Source organism: Poecilia mexicana, unplaced genomic scaffold, assembly GCF_051168715.1.
Source record: "Poecilia mexicana isolate PSO_F unplaced genomic scaffold, ASM5116871v1 scaffold_3, whole genome shotgun sequence".
NCBI classification, from domain to species: domain Eukaryota; kingdom Metazoa; phylum Chordata; class Actinopteri; order Cyprinodontiformes; family Poeciliidae; genus Poecilia; species Poecilia mexicana.
Window position 1 is genome coordinate 14725065 of NW_028263372.1, and position 15455 is coordinate 14740519.

General features: G+C 39.5%; 1 long non-coding RNA gene across 1 annotated transcript; it reads left to right on the forward strand.

The window, feature by feature from the left end:
* Positions 1-5922: 5922 nt before the first annotated feature.
* Positions 5923-7929, forward strand: LOC106914823 (uncharacterized). The gene is made up of 2 exons (XR_001417684.2): positions 5923-7148; positions 7551-7929. It is a non-coding gene; the product is annotated as an uncharacterized LOC106914823 (long non-coding RNA).
* Positions 7930-15455: the final 7526 nt, after the last annotated feature.

Below are 15455 nucleotides of genomic sequence, written 5' to 3' on the forward strand. Positions count from 1 at the left end.
ATCTTGTACTTCACAAAATGCACATGGTGCACAGATGATGCTTTGTCACTTATGTTTTGATATAAGTTTTGATTTATTCCTTTTAATTATATCTGGTGGTAGATTTGATCATTTGTTAAAAATGAGCCAGAATATTAAAGAGACAGATGCACAAATGTTCAAGTAGCTGCAGTGAAATCTCTGAAGTAAGTCGGTGAAAACAGGAAGCAAGGAGGAGGCAATTCAATATATTTTTCACCAGGTTTTTGCAGGGAATGTGAGATTGCATGCAAAACCAAAGCAAGCTTTAAGAACTGACCAGGACACAAAACATGTCTACAGTGCTGTTTTACTTTTACAGAGACATGGCAGCAGGGACATGATCCAGACTCCAAGACCTCTCTGTACAGCTGCCAGACAAATGCAGGCAAACAAAAACTGCAGACACAGTGACAAGAGAAAACCAGAAGGGATTGCAGAGGCAGCAGATGGTGCAATCCTGAAAAATATTACTCTGAATGAGCGTCTCATCACCTCGGATATTGAACTGTTAGCTGTTAGTTTGTCTGTGTGTTGTCTGCCAAAAAGGGTTCACCCGAATTACCTACCAACACATGTGATGTGATCAGCTTTTGCTAAGCTACAAACACAAGCACGGGGCATTCAGGGCAGTCTCTGAAGATTTCAACCTGTGACTCCCTCCAGTCCCTGTGCTACACAAGCTATCTGTCTTTCTTCTATTTCTACGCCTATGTGTATTTATTTAGGATATAAATTATTTTCCTTAAGGAACAAAAGGTTAACTCCTTTCAGGTCAAACCTAAAATGTCTTGTTGTTTAGTGGAGTGGATTAAAGTAAAGAGTTACGACTCCTGTACTCCAAAATTAAACACAAACATGATATCAAAACCTATAAAATAAATACATGCATAAAATCCATTAAAAAGACTATGGTGCCTTACAAAATTATTTTATGTGTCAGTCACAAATTTCTTGTTATTTTATATGACAGATCAGTACAAAGTCATTTGAGTGTGAAGGAAAACCTGATCTTCATACCCTCCTTCTCAATCTCAATTCTTTCGCAGCCACCTCACAGGCCTTCCTCCAGGATTATCCTGTATTTAGCTCCATCCAACTTTTTGTAGCTTCCCCAAACATGGTGAAGAAAAGCATCCCCACAACATATTACCACCACCACCATGTTTTACTGTGGAGAGGATATATCTATATAGTGATGAGCTTTGTAAACTTTCCTCTACATGAAGTGTTTTCCTTCTGGTCCAGAAAGTCTAGTTTCCTCTTCCACGTAGTTCGGCATGTTCCCTGGCTGCTTCTCTGTTTAATGCTCTCCTTCCCTGGCTTGTCAGTTTGAGAGAGCCATGTGTTGGCAGTTTTTAGATATTAATTTGTTAAAAACAAACATAGAACAAAACAAAGAGCATATAGTTTTCAGGGTTTTTCATTAAATCCCACTGAAATACCCACAACTTTGCAGTTTCACACATAACAAAATGTAGAAATACTTTTCCTAGGTACTGCAAATGAAGTAGATATGTGGAATAAATCAAGTGAAAAAAACCAATAAACAGCATCAAAACAATAGTGAATGCTTATCTGTTCTCTCTGGAAATGGCTACCATAAATTACTAATCAATAGTGCTGCAAGTTTTTAGTCCATGAGTAATACAGCAAAACATAACATTGAATGCATGTGTATGGATGTCCTGCTGAAATATAATAACACTAACAGACACAGAGGCACAGCAGAAATATGTGTACATAAAATAATCCAATTTGCATACTTATCTGTACATAATAAAATAGTAAATAGGAAAAGATAAAACTCGGAATCATATCTTTTTGTATGCAAATGTATAACCTATGAATGCATAAATCATCTGAGATATGTGAAACCAATCTGGTGTCCCTGATAACTGTCACTGATGTGTGGTACTGAGTGGCACTGAGCAAAACTACATCTTCACTTAATGGCATTTCTTAAAGTTGCGTGTTGTTTTCCATGAATATATTGAACTTTTTTTTTTTTTTTTTTTTACCAATTTAGGATACTTTTAAAAATTTGTGTTGTGTTATGTGGGGGAAAAATTATACTGGATTTAAAGTAATACACCAATTTGTCAGAATTTGACCATATGTTAGAATAAATTTTTTCCTAAAGACATAACTGCTGAATTTTACATGGTGGTATTACAGGTTTCTCTGGCAACTGAGATAAGAAAGGTAAGCAGAATCAATTAAACTGGGTGATGCCCTTTTGCATGCAAAACTATATAATGAGCCAATAATGACGTCAGTTTTTTTTTTTTTAAAAGATGATATTAGACATAATTGGAAAGAAGGTAACCTAAAATTGTGTTTCATTATTGTGGCATTTAGCAAATAGAAACAATATGACTAATTCTAACTGACCTAAAACAAGATACGTTTGGCCTGATTCAACAGCGGAGGGGGGAAATGTTATGTGTTATTTATTCAGTGTGCGTAATGGCTGGCTTTGAAAAATACATGTTAAAGTTTGCATGTACAAATTAAGTTAAAGCTTTTCTCTGGTTACTCTTTAGGTTTCAGCTACAGTTTATCCCAGGGAAAATTAGCCAAAAGCAGATTAACAAAGAACAACTTTATAAATGTATCTATTTATTAACTGTTAAAACATTTGCTTGAAGCAGCTATCTTAACTAACATGGTGATACTACACATAAAAAACTTAGTATTTATGATAAAAAAAATATGTATTCTTTAAACTCACTAAAAACAATACTGTAAATCATCTCTGCTGTCATTTTCTTAAAATGTAATTCTTCTGAAATTACCCAGATTGACCCCTTATCTGAAAATGCTGATACTTTTTATCCACTGTCTGTACAACAACAACAAAAAACAGATATTTTACTCAAACAGATAAAACTGGCATTCAAAAACAAGTCAAATGACCCGATTATTTATCAGTGGAACACAGTGCAACTTGTCACATCAGAGCTCTATCACTTCCTTATGTGTTTTCTCGAGATATTTCAAGAAAAAAAAAAAATTGACAACTCCATCAATGTGCTGAAACATATGGTTTGTTATCAGTGTTATGGATGGTGTATCGGTGAAAGAGAGCTTGATGTTTTTCTATCCAGCAAAGGTAGAGAAAATGAAAGTGGACTGGTTTAAATGGAGTTAAGCATGTTAACCACGAAACTATCCAGCACATTGAATAGTGGTGGAAACGTGAAAGTGGCAAACGGTGTGGATGGTTGTGGATGTGTGGGCATTCATGCATTCACATCATGTTAACCCACAGCCTGATTACACTATCAACAGACACCAACAAGAGGAGCTCTGAAGATTGAAAAGGAACAAAATCCACAATGGGAGAATTACAAGACTTATTAAGGAAGAAAAATGTGAAAATGATGGCATGCTCAGCTATTTTCTCTGTCTTGAATCCATGTTTTTTTTTTCTATAACAAAGCACCCTGAACCATTTACAAAACATTACTGCAGAGCAACCTTGACATCATTCATGCAGCCACTAAGCATAGAGATAAAAACACACACACACACACACACAAAGTGATCATATCTCTTTTAAACACAAGGAACATTTTGAACAGATGATTCATATGCAAACAGGCTGTAATACGTGTAGCCATAAGCAACCTTGTATTTGCTGTATTGGTGTAGTTCATGTTAATCACTCTTTGCATGAAAATTACCAGATGTATTATGCGCAGTCATGTTTCCATCACACAAGAAGAGCCCACATCAGCCAACATATATGTCTTTGAGACCTTTCTTAACCCTGTAAACACTACTTATCCCCCACAGTCTGACTCTGGAAACTGATTTATGTCCCCACAACATGAGTGGTAGAAGCACACACACACACATACACACACCCACTTACAGAGAGTCACAGTGGGAATGTGAGCATGAGTGTGAGTGTACTGTCCAGGGCTGACGTCATTAGATAAGTCACAGGAAGCTAATAACCACTAAGGGGCGCTGAAGTTTACGGTTTCGTGCCTGCGCAGCTTTTTGATCTGCATTGTTATTTGCATGCTATAACTTGCTGTTTGTTTAATCAGGGAGGCAATTAAAGCCAGTTTCAACAGGTTTAATTAGATTGATTTGTGTAATTGTTCTGAAAGGCATCAGCACTGTAAATCCAGGATTAGGATGTTTTTTTTTCTTTATGATTTACTTAAGTTTGACTTGCATCTTATTTAGCAGATCCCAAGAGATATTGATCAGGGGAAATACATACAGTTTGTTTCTCCCCCCAACCCCCACATTCAGTTTTAAAGCTGCGATTTTGCATCCTCAAATAAGATTAATTCACAATCACACACAGTGAATTCATGTTAACTGTGTGTGAAGGAGGGAAAGGAGGGAGTGGGGTAGGGGGGGAGGGGTCCTGGAAGGTCAATTTTGAGCAGAGAGGGAGCATTGTCGCACAGCGGATGCATAATAACGTGAAGGTCAACAGCATGCTCCTCGTGCACGACTCAAACGTAGCGTCTAAAGTGGCCGGCCGTCCATTATTAGTAGCTGGGATACAACAGCGAACAGTGATCAAACCAAGAGTAAATCCAGCCAAGGCCGGGAGAACAAGAGGTGAAGGAGAAACCGCGAGCGAAAGGGGGTAAATATAGGAGGGTGGAGCTGCAGATTAATTGCTGACAAAAAGGACGTATGACCTAGACAAATGAGGAAGTGCAAGGTCTGGTGAGCCGGGGAGGAGGCTGCTCAGCCCAGTTGCGGGTCTGTAGGCCAGTGCCCACTCCTCACACCCCCACCTCCTTTCCTCCTGCTAACACATGATTCTGCACGCAGCCAAATGAAGGGAGACTACAAGCTTCTCTTCCCTCCCCCAGTTCCTCAGATAGGACGATAATGGAGCATTCCTTGGAGCCATTTCTCATTCATGGTGGCTGCGACAAGGGAGGAACATGCCTCTTCCCACTGGGGGCAGCTGACTCTTCAAAGATCTCGGGCGTGTAACCTGAGATTTGCACACAGTGCCCTCCTCTTGTTTGAATCTTCTTGTGTTGGTCCTGTGGATATGATACCCGCCTGCTCCTTTGAGCTGTTTTTTTTTTTTTCTTCTTCTTTTCCTTTATTCCAGCTGTAAAGGATGGTGTGGTGCAACATCAAAGTTCCCCGGCTCGGAAAAAGGAAATACATAATTATTGCAAATTGATCTTAGTCTTCTACCCTCAGGTTTCCTTGAGGCTGTGTTTATTCAACTTTAAAGAGATCTAAATAGAAGTTTTAAAAAACTCCAACATCTGCACAAGAAAAAGACACACGGATGTTTACGAGTTCACAAATGAGACTTTAACTCGAGCCATAAGACACGGAATGAGTACAAGAATGTCTGGATTTGTGTAGCGCTGTGTAATCACAAAGGAATGTCCTGAGACATTTCTGCTTTTCCTCTACAAGACCCCTCTTTTCCCACGGCTCGTCCAGGTCTTGAGAATCCCTTTCCTCTCGTTCTCCCTTCCTCTCTCCCTCTCCCTCTCTCACTTTTACAGACTTTTACTGGATTTCAGAGGGGGGAGAACTACAAGACAAACTCAGTGTTTTGAAGTAGACAGACTTCCAGGAAGGACTGCATAGAAGCAAACATTCCTGTGGGATTTATTTAGGCTAGGTAAAACAGATTAAAAGCACCAAACATCAGAGCAGACTCGAGCCTACATAGATTATCTGCTTGCTATCGTCTCAAACAAATTGTGTCGGGTTTTGTCGATTGACTTCATGGACTGTGAGATTCAGGAAATCTTCAGATTTGCGTTGTAAAACTCTAATGATCTCCCAAATACATAAACTGAATGTCAATCATTTATGCATTTACAATGAAAAAGTCCTCCATACGTCTGTGTGTGTGTGTGTGTGTGCGTGTGTGTGTGTGTGTGGGGGGTGTGTGTGTGCGTGTGTGTGTGTGCGTGTGTGTGTGAAGTCTGCTTCAAGACTTGAGGGCATCCATCTGAACAGATCAGTAACAATGCTGAAAAAAAAACAAGGCCACATGTGTTAACACTTTAGATCACATGTTAGAGGGCCACCATCTAAACACGCTTGCGAGCTATTTGCGGACACTCGCCTCTCACCATGCGCATTCCTCAATTGCAGGCATTTTACCTGAACTGTTCAAATCTTATGCGCCATTTAAAAACAACTGAATCCAAACTAAAACAGAAGCCCATTTCTAATTAATTGCCTTTAAAGCAATTAGGAGCTATTTGTTTTTTTTTCTTTCTTTCTTTCTTTTTTTTCTTTTTAGCCCACACAAAACCCTTAAAAAGGATCTTCCAAGGATTCAAAGAACATTTGTTGGGTCTTAATGTTCCCCAGACACGAAGTGACATCTGCCTCCCTCCCCTGCACGCCTGCTGCTCTTTGTTCAGACGAGCACCGAGGGGAGAGCACATTGAAGGCAAAGATGATGTCACCATTGTGATCATTACTGTGGTGCCCTATTTTTGACCAGGCGTCACTGAGGGCAGCCAGGCAAGAATGCCTGCCTGCGTACTGCCAGGAGGAACACAGGCCTGCCAGAGTTAATTAACGCAGGGCCTGCTCACGTCGCTCTTAAAACGGTCTTAAGACCACCCCGCATGCAAACACACCTACATGGCTACGGTAGCCATACATGCAAGTCCTAGTCCGTTTGAGCAATTATCTTCCTGGAGGACGGGGTTAGATGAAAAGAGTTTACAGGTTGTCGCTCGTGCGCCGTGTGTGTCTCTCTGCTTCAGTGATCAGTGTTTTTCATATCGAAACTCGCAGACACACTCATTTGGAAAACCGGACTGACAGATGTTGCCACCTTCTTCAGACTTGACAAGGTGTGTGCTGTCGCGTCAGAGCCCGAACCTGAAGCACTCATTTTAATTGTGAAAGAGGTAGTGGAAGCTTTCCCATGACCCTGTGGATTAAAAGGGAAGTGACGCGGGTTCTCTCTGGTTGTGGTTCCTCTCGCCAAGCACGCCGAGAGATATTCTTAAGGTGTCTTCGTGTTCAACGGGTCAGAACCTAAGAAAAGCGAACAGAGAGGAAGTGCAGCGCTTGAGTTGACCGTGTTGTGCTCTTTTTTTCATTTCAAGTCCTTAAATTGAGATTTTTATCAACGAAAGAGGGGCGGATCGGTGAGTTACAAGACAAAGATTTGTTTTAGACAAAACATGACAAAAGTCTTTATATGGTGGAACATTTTTTTTCATAACATGGGTACATTTTTATCAGTCCAATACGGGATCAAATCCCATTAATTTTTTTATAAATACACACAGACAGACAGATATTAATTTTTCTTAATGTCTGATTTAGCCTTTCCTGTTTAAGGTAATTTAAGATGAAATATTTTATCATGTTTTGTTTAATTAGTTAAGGTAGGTTATTTTTTTTTATTTATTTATTTTGCAGAGCAGATAAATTACTTTCTTTTCCAGAGGGAGCGAAGGCAAAATTAAACATCATTTTTTTAATGAAGAACTGAAAATTCAATGGAGGATCTTAACTTTTTTACATCTGTATTTTTTTTTTTTAAGTTCACTAGTCCCTGCTGCAGCAAAGTACCCACACAACTTGATGCTGCCACTTCTTAGTACTTCGGAGCTGAGATGATGTTCTCAGGTGTGCAAGATTCCTCCTTTGTCCTCTAAATGTAACAATGATCATTATGGACTTTAATGTCTTCAGGAAACGTCTCCGAAATTTTAAGACAACTGTCATTGCAGTTGTAATCTCTAAAATGTCTTTGTTTGTTTGATTTTATTTCATTTTTATAGACATGGCTGTAAATCCTTGATGAATACTCTGTTCTTTTCTGTACGAGACATCGTGGTTTCTCAAAGTGACCAAAGCATTTAAAAATGAAAACAAGGCATTTCACGACCTTCAAGTCTAATAAAAACCCCATAAGCCTCAGTCCCACACACTTTCTCTTATTTTATTCATTTGCTAATTAAAATGGAGCACTGATGCTGTTCAGCAATACTTATGTGGACTTAATGTCTGCAGGGGGCTTCTTTTTGCATACATTTTAAAACATTCACATGCAATTCAAACAGATCTCCACAATGAAGATGAAGACTTTTCAAATGGATGGATTTGGGATGCATGTAAGGCTTGTCTGAAAATAACTCATATGGTATGCATGAACGTTTCTTCTGCATTTAAATGAGACAGCTATAATTAGACCAAAGGTGGCATTTTGAGCACCCGAACACATTTTGTGCATGTTTTTCCCATGCAAACGTGTTTTTATATCCGCAGTGGGATAAAAAGGTAAACTTTGAACATCACATATGATCATTTCAATGTTTGTCCAAAGATGCATTTTTTTTTTAAAATTATTATTCTGTAAAGTACAGAAATTAATCTGCACACATTTACAAAGGGACATGGTTTTTAATATTTTAGCAGTTTAATTACCTATGCATGCTCTGTTTGAGTTTGAGTTGCTCTAAGGTAAAATAATACGTCCTTAGAACAGATGAAATAATTATTTTTGACTGTCAAATGAATTGAAGCAACATAAAGGTCTAAAATTTGAAACAAATGAAAACTGTCAAGAGAATAGTTCTCCTACAGTGTGTTTTCACAAGCGTTTCAAAAACCCGATAGTGTTTGTGGACGTGATGATGGCAAAGGCAAATACATCCTTTATTAATTATTTTAATACATAAATGATCTGGTCTTTATCAGGTTCTAAAATTGCCCTTCATGTGTATAATATTCCTCTCTGTCATTATTTAGAGATAAAGACGAAATGGAAAAATTTATAAAAAACTGAGCACTTAAATCCACTCTACAGTTATCAGGATCCCTAGCAAAGATGCATACAGAGGCTTTAGAGATTTGTTTTAACCTCCCTTATTATCTTACTGTGACTTTTAGGAAGACTTTGGCCCCCATCCACTCTTATCTATCTTCAGTTGTTATTTTATGATCCTCTACTCCCCTTTATTCATCATTGTTAAACACTTTCAAACTCCAAACAGCAGCGTCAAAGACAATAGTCCCCACATGTAGGGCACCTTCATAGTTCCAGTTGTTCTTGCATTTCGCAATAAGCCTATAGCTGTAACTGCAGATCTGTGCAAGTGTAGGTAGACAGCCATTTTCTTGAAGCCATTTTCAAAAATGTTAAGATGAACATGGATCTGCTTTACCTGAGTGTCAGTGAAAAAACGGCCTCAGTGCCAAGTCATATTTTAGCAACAAGGAAACAGGAAGAATACTAAATGGAAGTGCATAGTCACTCTGATCAACTAAACATGTAGAGCATAAATGCCAATGTTTCATGGTGAGATTATGCCACTCTAATAGAAGATGGATTTGTTTTAAGGCATTTTAACCATCTTTAATAGGAACGCCAATAAATGCTGGGGACTCTGAATGTAAACGTAAAGGTAGTGTATCTTCTTTCGTCTCGACTGTAAGACATTTTGGCTTTGGTATAATTTCTCCTGCATGTGAAAGAGACAATAAGAGTTTCAGCTCAACGAGAAAGATAAACATGTGATTATGAATGTTTTTTTTTTTGTTTTGTTTTTTATTTAGAAAATATTTGTTTAGAGCAACAGTTGAGCTGTGACATTTAAAAGAATTTTAGCTTTCATATTTTGTTTTCGCAACATATAAACATGCAAACACTTTTTAAAAAGACCCCATAGGCTGCAGGTATAAACCGAGGATTTGTTCTCTATCCCCGTTATTTACGTAAAATTCAGAATATTATAAAATTTCTGATGTAAACTAGAAACTAGCAAACTTCAAAGTAAAAAAAAAAAAGAAAAAAACAATCCCAGAACGTTGGCTGTTTCAACCCAACTCCTGCTTTACGGCAGCATTAATGTCAGTATTTCAAAAGAAGAGGTTATCTTGATATCAAAAAGTTAGTGGCTCAAGTAAAGCACAGGGTTTAAACCATTTCAAAACCTGTTTCACATGTGACATTTACTTCAACCAAAAAAGCAAACAAGCCAGTTAGATGGGGAAATGCAAAAAAATAAATAAAAACAGGCAGTAACCTGGCTGCATAGGTGTCCACACCCTTAAAATAACACTTTTCTAAACCACCTTCTGATTTATTTTCAGCATCCACTCTTCCTGAGTTCACACCCGCCATCCATTACAATTAATCTGAGTAATCTATGGTAATGCTCAGTTGTCCTAGCTGGATTTTCTTGATTCTTTCACATGTGCGTCCTGGAGTTAAAGCCACTGCAGTTTGCAGACGCGTTGAAAAGGATCAGATGTGTTCCATTACGCAAAGGCTTTACCAGGAGAAGAGCGCAGAAAGTTTTATTGCATCATTTACAAACACGGCACACTGAAGAGAGTGATCCATAATTGGAGAAATTTGGGGGAAAATTATGATTTTACAAAAGAAATTGACAGTTCTCTGACGCTGTAAAATAAAATAAAAAACTAGACAGAAACAGTTCAGGGTGACTACCAGGAAGCCGATAGCAAGACTTGCAGCTCCTTCAAATTCTTGAAGGATCTGTATTCTTCATATTTTTAGTGTAAGGGGTAGTGTTGGGAGGCATTTCTATCAAAGAAAAATGTATATATATATATATATATATATATAGAGAGAGATATAGATATATCTATATATATAAGAATGTGTTTTAGTTTGATGAAACTAAACTTGAAATTCTGGGCAATGACTTTGAAAGGTATGTTTGGCATGCAAACATCAGTGAGAATCACTAAAAGAACATTATCCCCACAGTGAGTCACAGCGGTGGCAGCATGATACTGTGGGGTTCCTTTCCTCCCGATCATTCCCGACTTTTAATGCTTTGTTTGTTTGTTTGTTTGTTTTTGTAATCATGAACAGTTCCAATTATCTCATTTTTTGCAGAACAATTTTAAGTGTCTGCTAGACATCTTTCACCATTGGTCTGACAACAATCCACATAAAATTGACTCCATAAAGAGAAAAACTAAAGAGCCAAAGTCCAGAATGCTAAGCCACGTGAAGAGACGTCCTCGCAGTCTGTTGAATTTGGAGAACCTTTGCAGCGCAGAAGTTGGCAAATATCGCGAAGTCAAGATGCAGAATGCTGGCATTTTCCTCCTGGAAAATGTATGACTGAATGCTGAATTTAAACCAAAGGTTTCAGGGTGTGCACACTTACGAAACCAGCTTAAAGCGTGACTTTTTCTCCTTCTCACTGATTAGTTTTGTTTTTTTAAGGTGCACTGCACATAATAAATGTCACATTATTTAATGAAAGAAACCAGCATTTGACATTGTGAGCGTACGAGAAAGAAGTTTAAAACAGGCCTCTTTATCGTTACAACAAGTAGAAAAACTGTTTGTGTTTGACCGTAAATTACACCTCACAACGTTTTATCTTGGGGTCGAAAATCTCTCAATTAAATCCCAAATTTTTTGAGGACTCTTCCTGCTTACACCAGAAAGCAGATATGTTCATAAAAATTACAACTAATTTTAAGTTAAATGGAAGTTTCACTTTCAGGACTTTGGGTGCTTGAAGATTTCTGTTTCTTGGCCTTAATCAGTTTGTTGGGGGAACTCCACTAAATCAAACTTGTAAAACCCACTGGCTGAAAAATGTTCACCTGCAGAAGCCAAACTCTTACATTTCTGTTGCTTATTTCACCAGCTAAGAAGTCTTTCCATGTAAGAGCCTCGTGTGGATTAGCATTTGAGTGGAATTTAATAAAAGGTAGGCTTACAGTTGACTTACAAGTCACTAGTGGGTGAGTTAATAAAAAGGAATAGGTCTCTGTGGATTAGAACAGTGCTTCATTTTTAACCATTCATTATTCAAACAGTATTATTTGTCTATTAGGCTGTGCAAACTTTGCAGTGAGAGAATTATACAGCAGGGAAGCTGGGTTAAATCTGCACTGTCATAATAAATGATACCACGACGGTTGTGTCAGACAGAGAACAGAGGGGGGGGAAAAAAAAACAGCGAAAGGTCAGTTTTGATAACAGGGCAACAAATTCGCCGTATCTATCAATATGCAGTGTGCTTTCAAAGATATATCTGTTATGTGAACACAACTATTTAAGCTGAGAAAAAAAAATGCACTGAAGCTCAAAAGTATTTCAAGTGTGAAAGTAGTTTCCTTTGAAAAATCCCCCAAGCTTCATCTGCACTGAATGCAACAAACAAGTGAAATTGTAGAGTCACAGAAGGGAAGTGAAGTTAATTTCGCACACACATCTGCTCTCTCTTTAAACCATTGTTGCTCCTCTCAGAGTGGGGGAAATGTTGTGCCACTTCACTTTGTGGTAATTGAACTTTAGCTCCACGCGCACAGCTAACTACAGGTAGGTGTAACCAACAGTTCCGCCAGGCGCTGCTGCCTGCATTCCCGAGGACTTGAGGGAAAATACTAGGTTGAGTACCTTGGCTAAACCCCTGCACTTAGGAGCAGATTTAGCAAATGGAAAATCTGCTGACATTTTGTGCGACTCGTGTACACACTGACGTGGGTGAAGATGTTTTTTTTTCTATTTTTTTTTTTTTTTTATTCGATTCAAGGTCATTTGGCTCGGCTCAGGTTGGGATGACATTTGCTTGTGATCTCATTCTTCATGGAGGGATGCATCACTGCGGGGCCGAGAGGTTGTTTCTCCACTTTCCTGGCACAAATGACTCCTCGTTCCCAGAAAAAAAAAGGAACATGCTAATGCTCTCCCCGTCTTCCTCTTCCTCTTTCTCTCTCTCTGTCTCCATCGGGCTTCCACTGCATCTCCTCGTTGAATGACAGTGTGACTGTACCTCATCAGCGAATGAGTCACTCTACTACTCTGCTATTATGATGATTTCTCCCTTCTGTGTATTACATCATGCAGCAGAGGGTTCTGCTCAGTTACATTCGCCACAATAAACACTCTCCAAGTGCATCCATTTCGACTGAGCAGAGGGTTTATTAGTCAACCTTGCAAGCCAAACATTTTCTGGCTGATCTTTTGAATAACTATTGAGCTCCGCGTGCGTTTACTGAGAGAAATCCACAAGCTGACAGCGAATCACAAGGCAGATATATTAGGGTGGATGGAAACCACGGCGTCACAAAAAAAAAAAAAAAAAAAAAAAAAAGAAAACCCACTTGTAACAGTTTTCCTGTGGATGTCTCTTGGGTCAAAGGTCACGGATCAATGCGTATCTCACTGTCACACGGATCCCATACGCCATTAGGCATAGTTAGGCTTCCAGAATCTCAGCGATGAACCATTTTCACGAGGAGATAGGAGGAAGCGAATCAATAAAGCCGTTCATCTGGCATAATTGCCGAATTTTATGTCAGCAAGAGAATCCGAGTTACTTGAAGCTCACCGATGTTCTACATATAGCTGCCGCAAATTGGTCCCTCGTGCTTTAAACACACACAGTCAGTTCAAATCATTGACTTTTTAAATCATTACATCTCATAAGGCGTCGCATTCTAAGACTGAAAGGATGTCGCGACGAGTGAACGGACAGGACAATTGCGGCGCAGTCCAGCTGCCGGGGTTTTCTTGCATTAATCCAAAATAAAAGATTAAATCAAAGTCAACTGTTATGAGAGTGTAAGGCATCAAAAGCGGAGAGGAGCGACGGACGGTGTGTGACTCGTTCCGTATCGAAGAGCCCCCGTCTTAATTTAATTCATTGGGTGTTTATTTAATACTTGTTATGTGGGACACAACAATAAGTGACGACTAATTCAATTTTATAGGAAGACATCCTTAGGCCACCTTCTTGTGCTTGAATGCTATTTTAGGCCCCATTTATGGTGTTCAAATTAAACATCTCGGAGTTGCTGGAAGCTTCTTGCGTTAATGGAATCCCACGTAGCGGATTGTGTGGGGAAGGGAGCAGATGAATCTGTATTCCCTGAATGTGTCTGGGCAAAAATCAATAAATGCAAGCACAGCTCCTCTCTTCTGATGGCTGTCTTTGCATGGTGGACTAATAGAAAAATAATAATTAAATTTAAATCACCAGATTAATTTGTTTTCCATCAGTCTCAGGAGAGATCCTTCCCCACTCCACCCCCCCTTAGTTTCTTTAGTGGCTCATTATACTTTCTAATCAAGACAAAAAAAAAAAAGTGCCTCTTTTAGACAGACATGCTGTCTCCCTTCCCCCTTCTCTTCCCTGTGGTGTGCTTTCTCGCATTGCAGTCATTGTGCTGGCACTTATTATGTTACAAATGACCGAGGTACGGCAGGCATTCTCAGTGTGCATGCAAAGAGGGCCCACCCTTCTCCGCTACTAGCGCCTTCTCCTAATGACGATGCTCAGAGTGCCCCCCGACGCAGCCCCATGCAGCCCTCTTCCCCCACTTTCCGCCCCCATGTGCTCTCTTTAATGAAGATTCTCCAATGCAATTAAAAATCCTTGCTTCTTGCTGCTACTGTATGACAAACAGAGCCACTGTCATTCCTCATAGCCTGTCATCCCCGCCACAAGAGGAGGAGGAGGTGGAGATGGAGAAATACACCAGGGTGCCAGTGGCTACAGAGACAGATAGAGAGGACTGTTGTGGGTTTTTGTGTGTTTGAAGAAGAGCAAGTCCCCCCCCCCAGCCCCCACCACCACCACCACGGTCTCCACCCCCACCCACCGTCTCAACAGGTAATGGAAGGACGACGGAGAGAAAAATCAATGACCAACGAAACACAGAGAGCAAGCTTTATAAAATGGCTTTAACTGCGCACCAAAAGCTGAATAAGGGGTTCCGTCTGTGTCCGTCCGCCAAACTCTGGTGATCGTGAATGTTTTATCAGACTTGCACCACAACGCTACCTTTTACTTCTTACTTTTTTTTTTTTATTATCTTAGAGATAAAAAAAAAATAAAAAAAATGAAGGATTTCTGAGCAAGAGCTCTGCAATTGTTGCAACAGCTTCAGAAAAGTGTGGCGACACTTTTGGATGTTGTGACATAACGGCAGAGAGGAAGACAGGGGGGGGGGGGAAGGGAGCCTTCATTTATGATCATCTGAAATGATTATAAAGCATTAGTGTAAATGTGCCTGTAAAGCAACAGTCTGCTAACAACGCAAGATTTATGAGGTTACCCATAAACTAACAGTGGACAGTTTGTTAATCCACTATAATACCTGTTAAAAATGAATACACCCAGCACTGTGATGTGACAGAGAAAGAGATGGAGAGACAGAGAGAGAGAGAGAGAGAGCGATGCACCAGTTGGCTCAAGTTCTGTGACCCATCCTCGTCAGGGTGGGGCGTATAGGAACAGTTGCCCACTCCATCTGCAAAAAAAAAAAAAAAAAAAAAAAATCTACCCCCCTTATCCTACACAGCAACAACGCCCCTCTACCCCACCCCCTTGTTGTTTTCCAGTTGAATGAAATAATCTTCCCCCGTCTGGAAAGCCAGTCTGGGTCAGAGGGCCTGCGTTCAGCCTGTTGCTTATTGTGCGTTCAGAAGAGGAGGTAAAGCATAC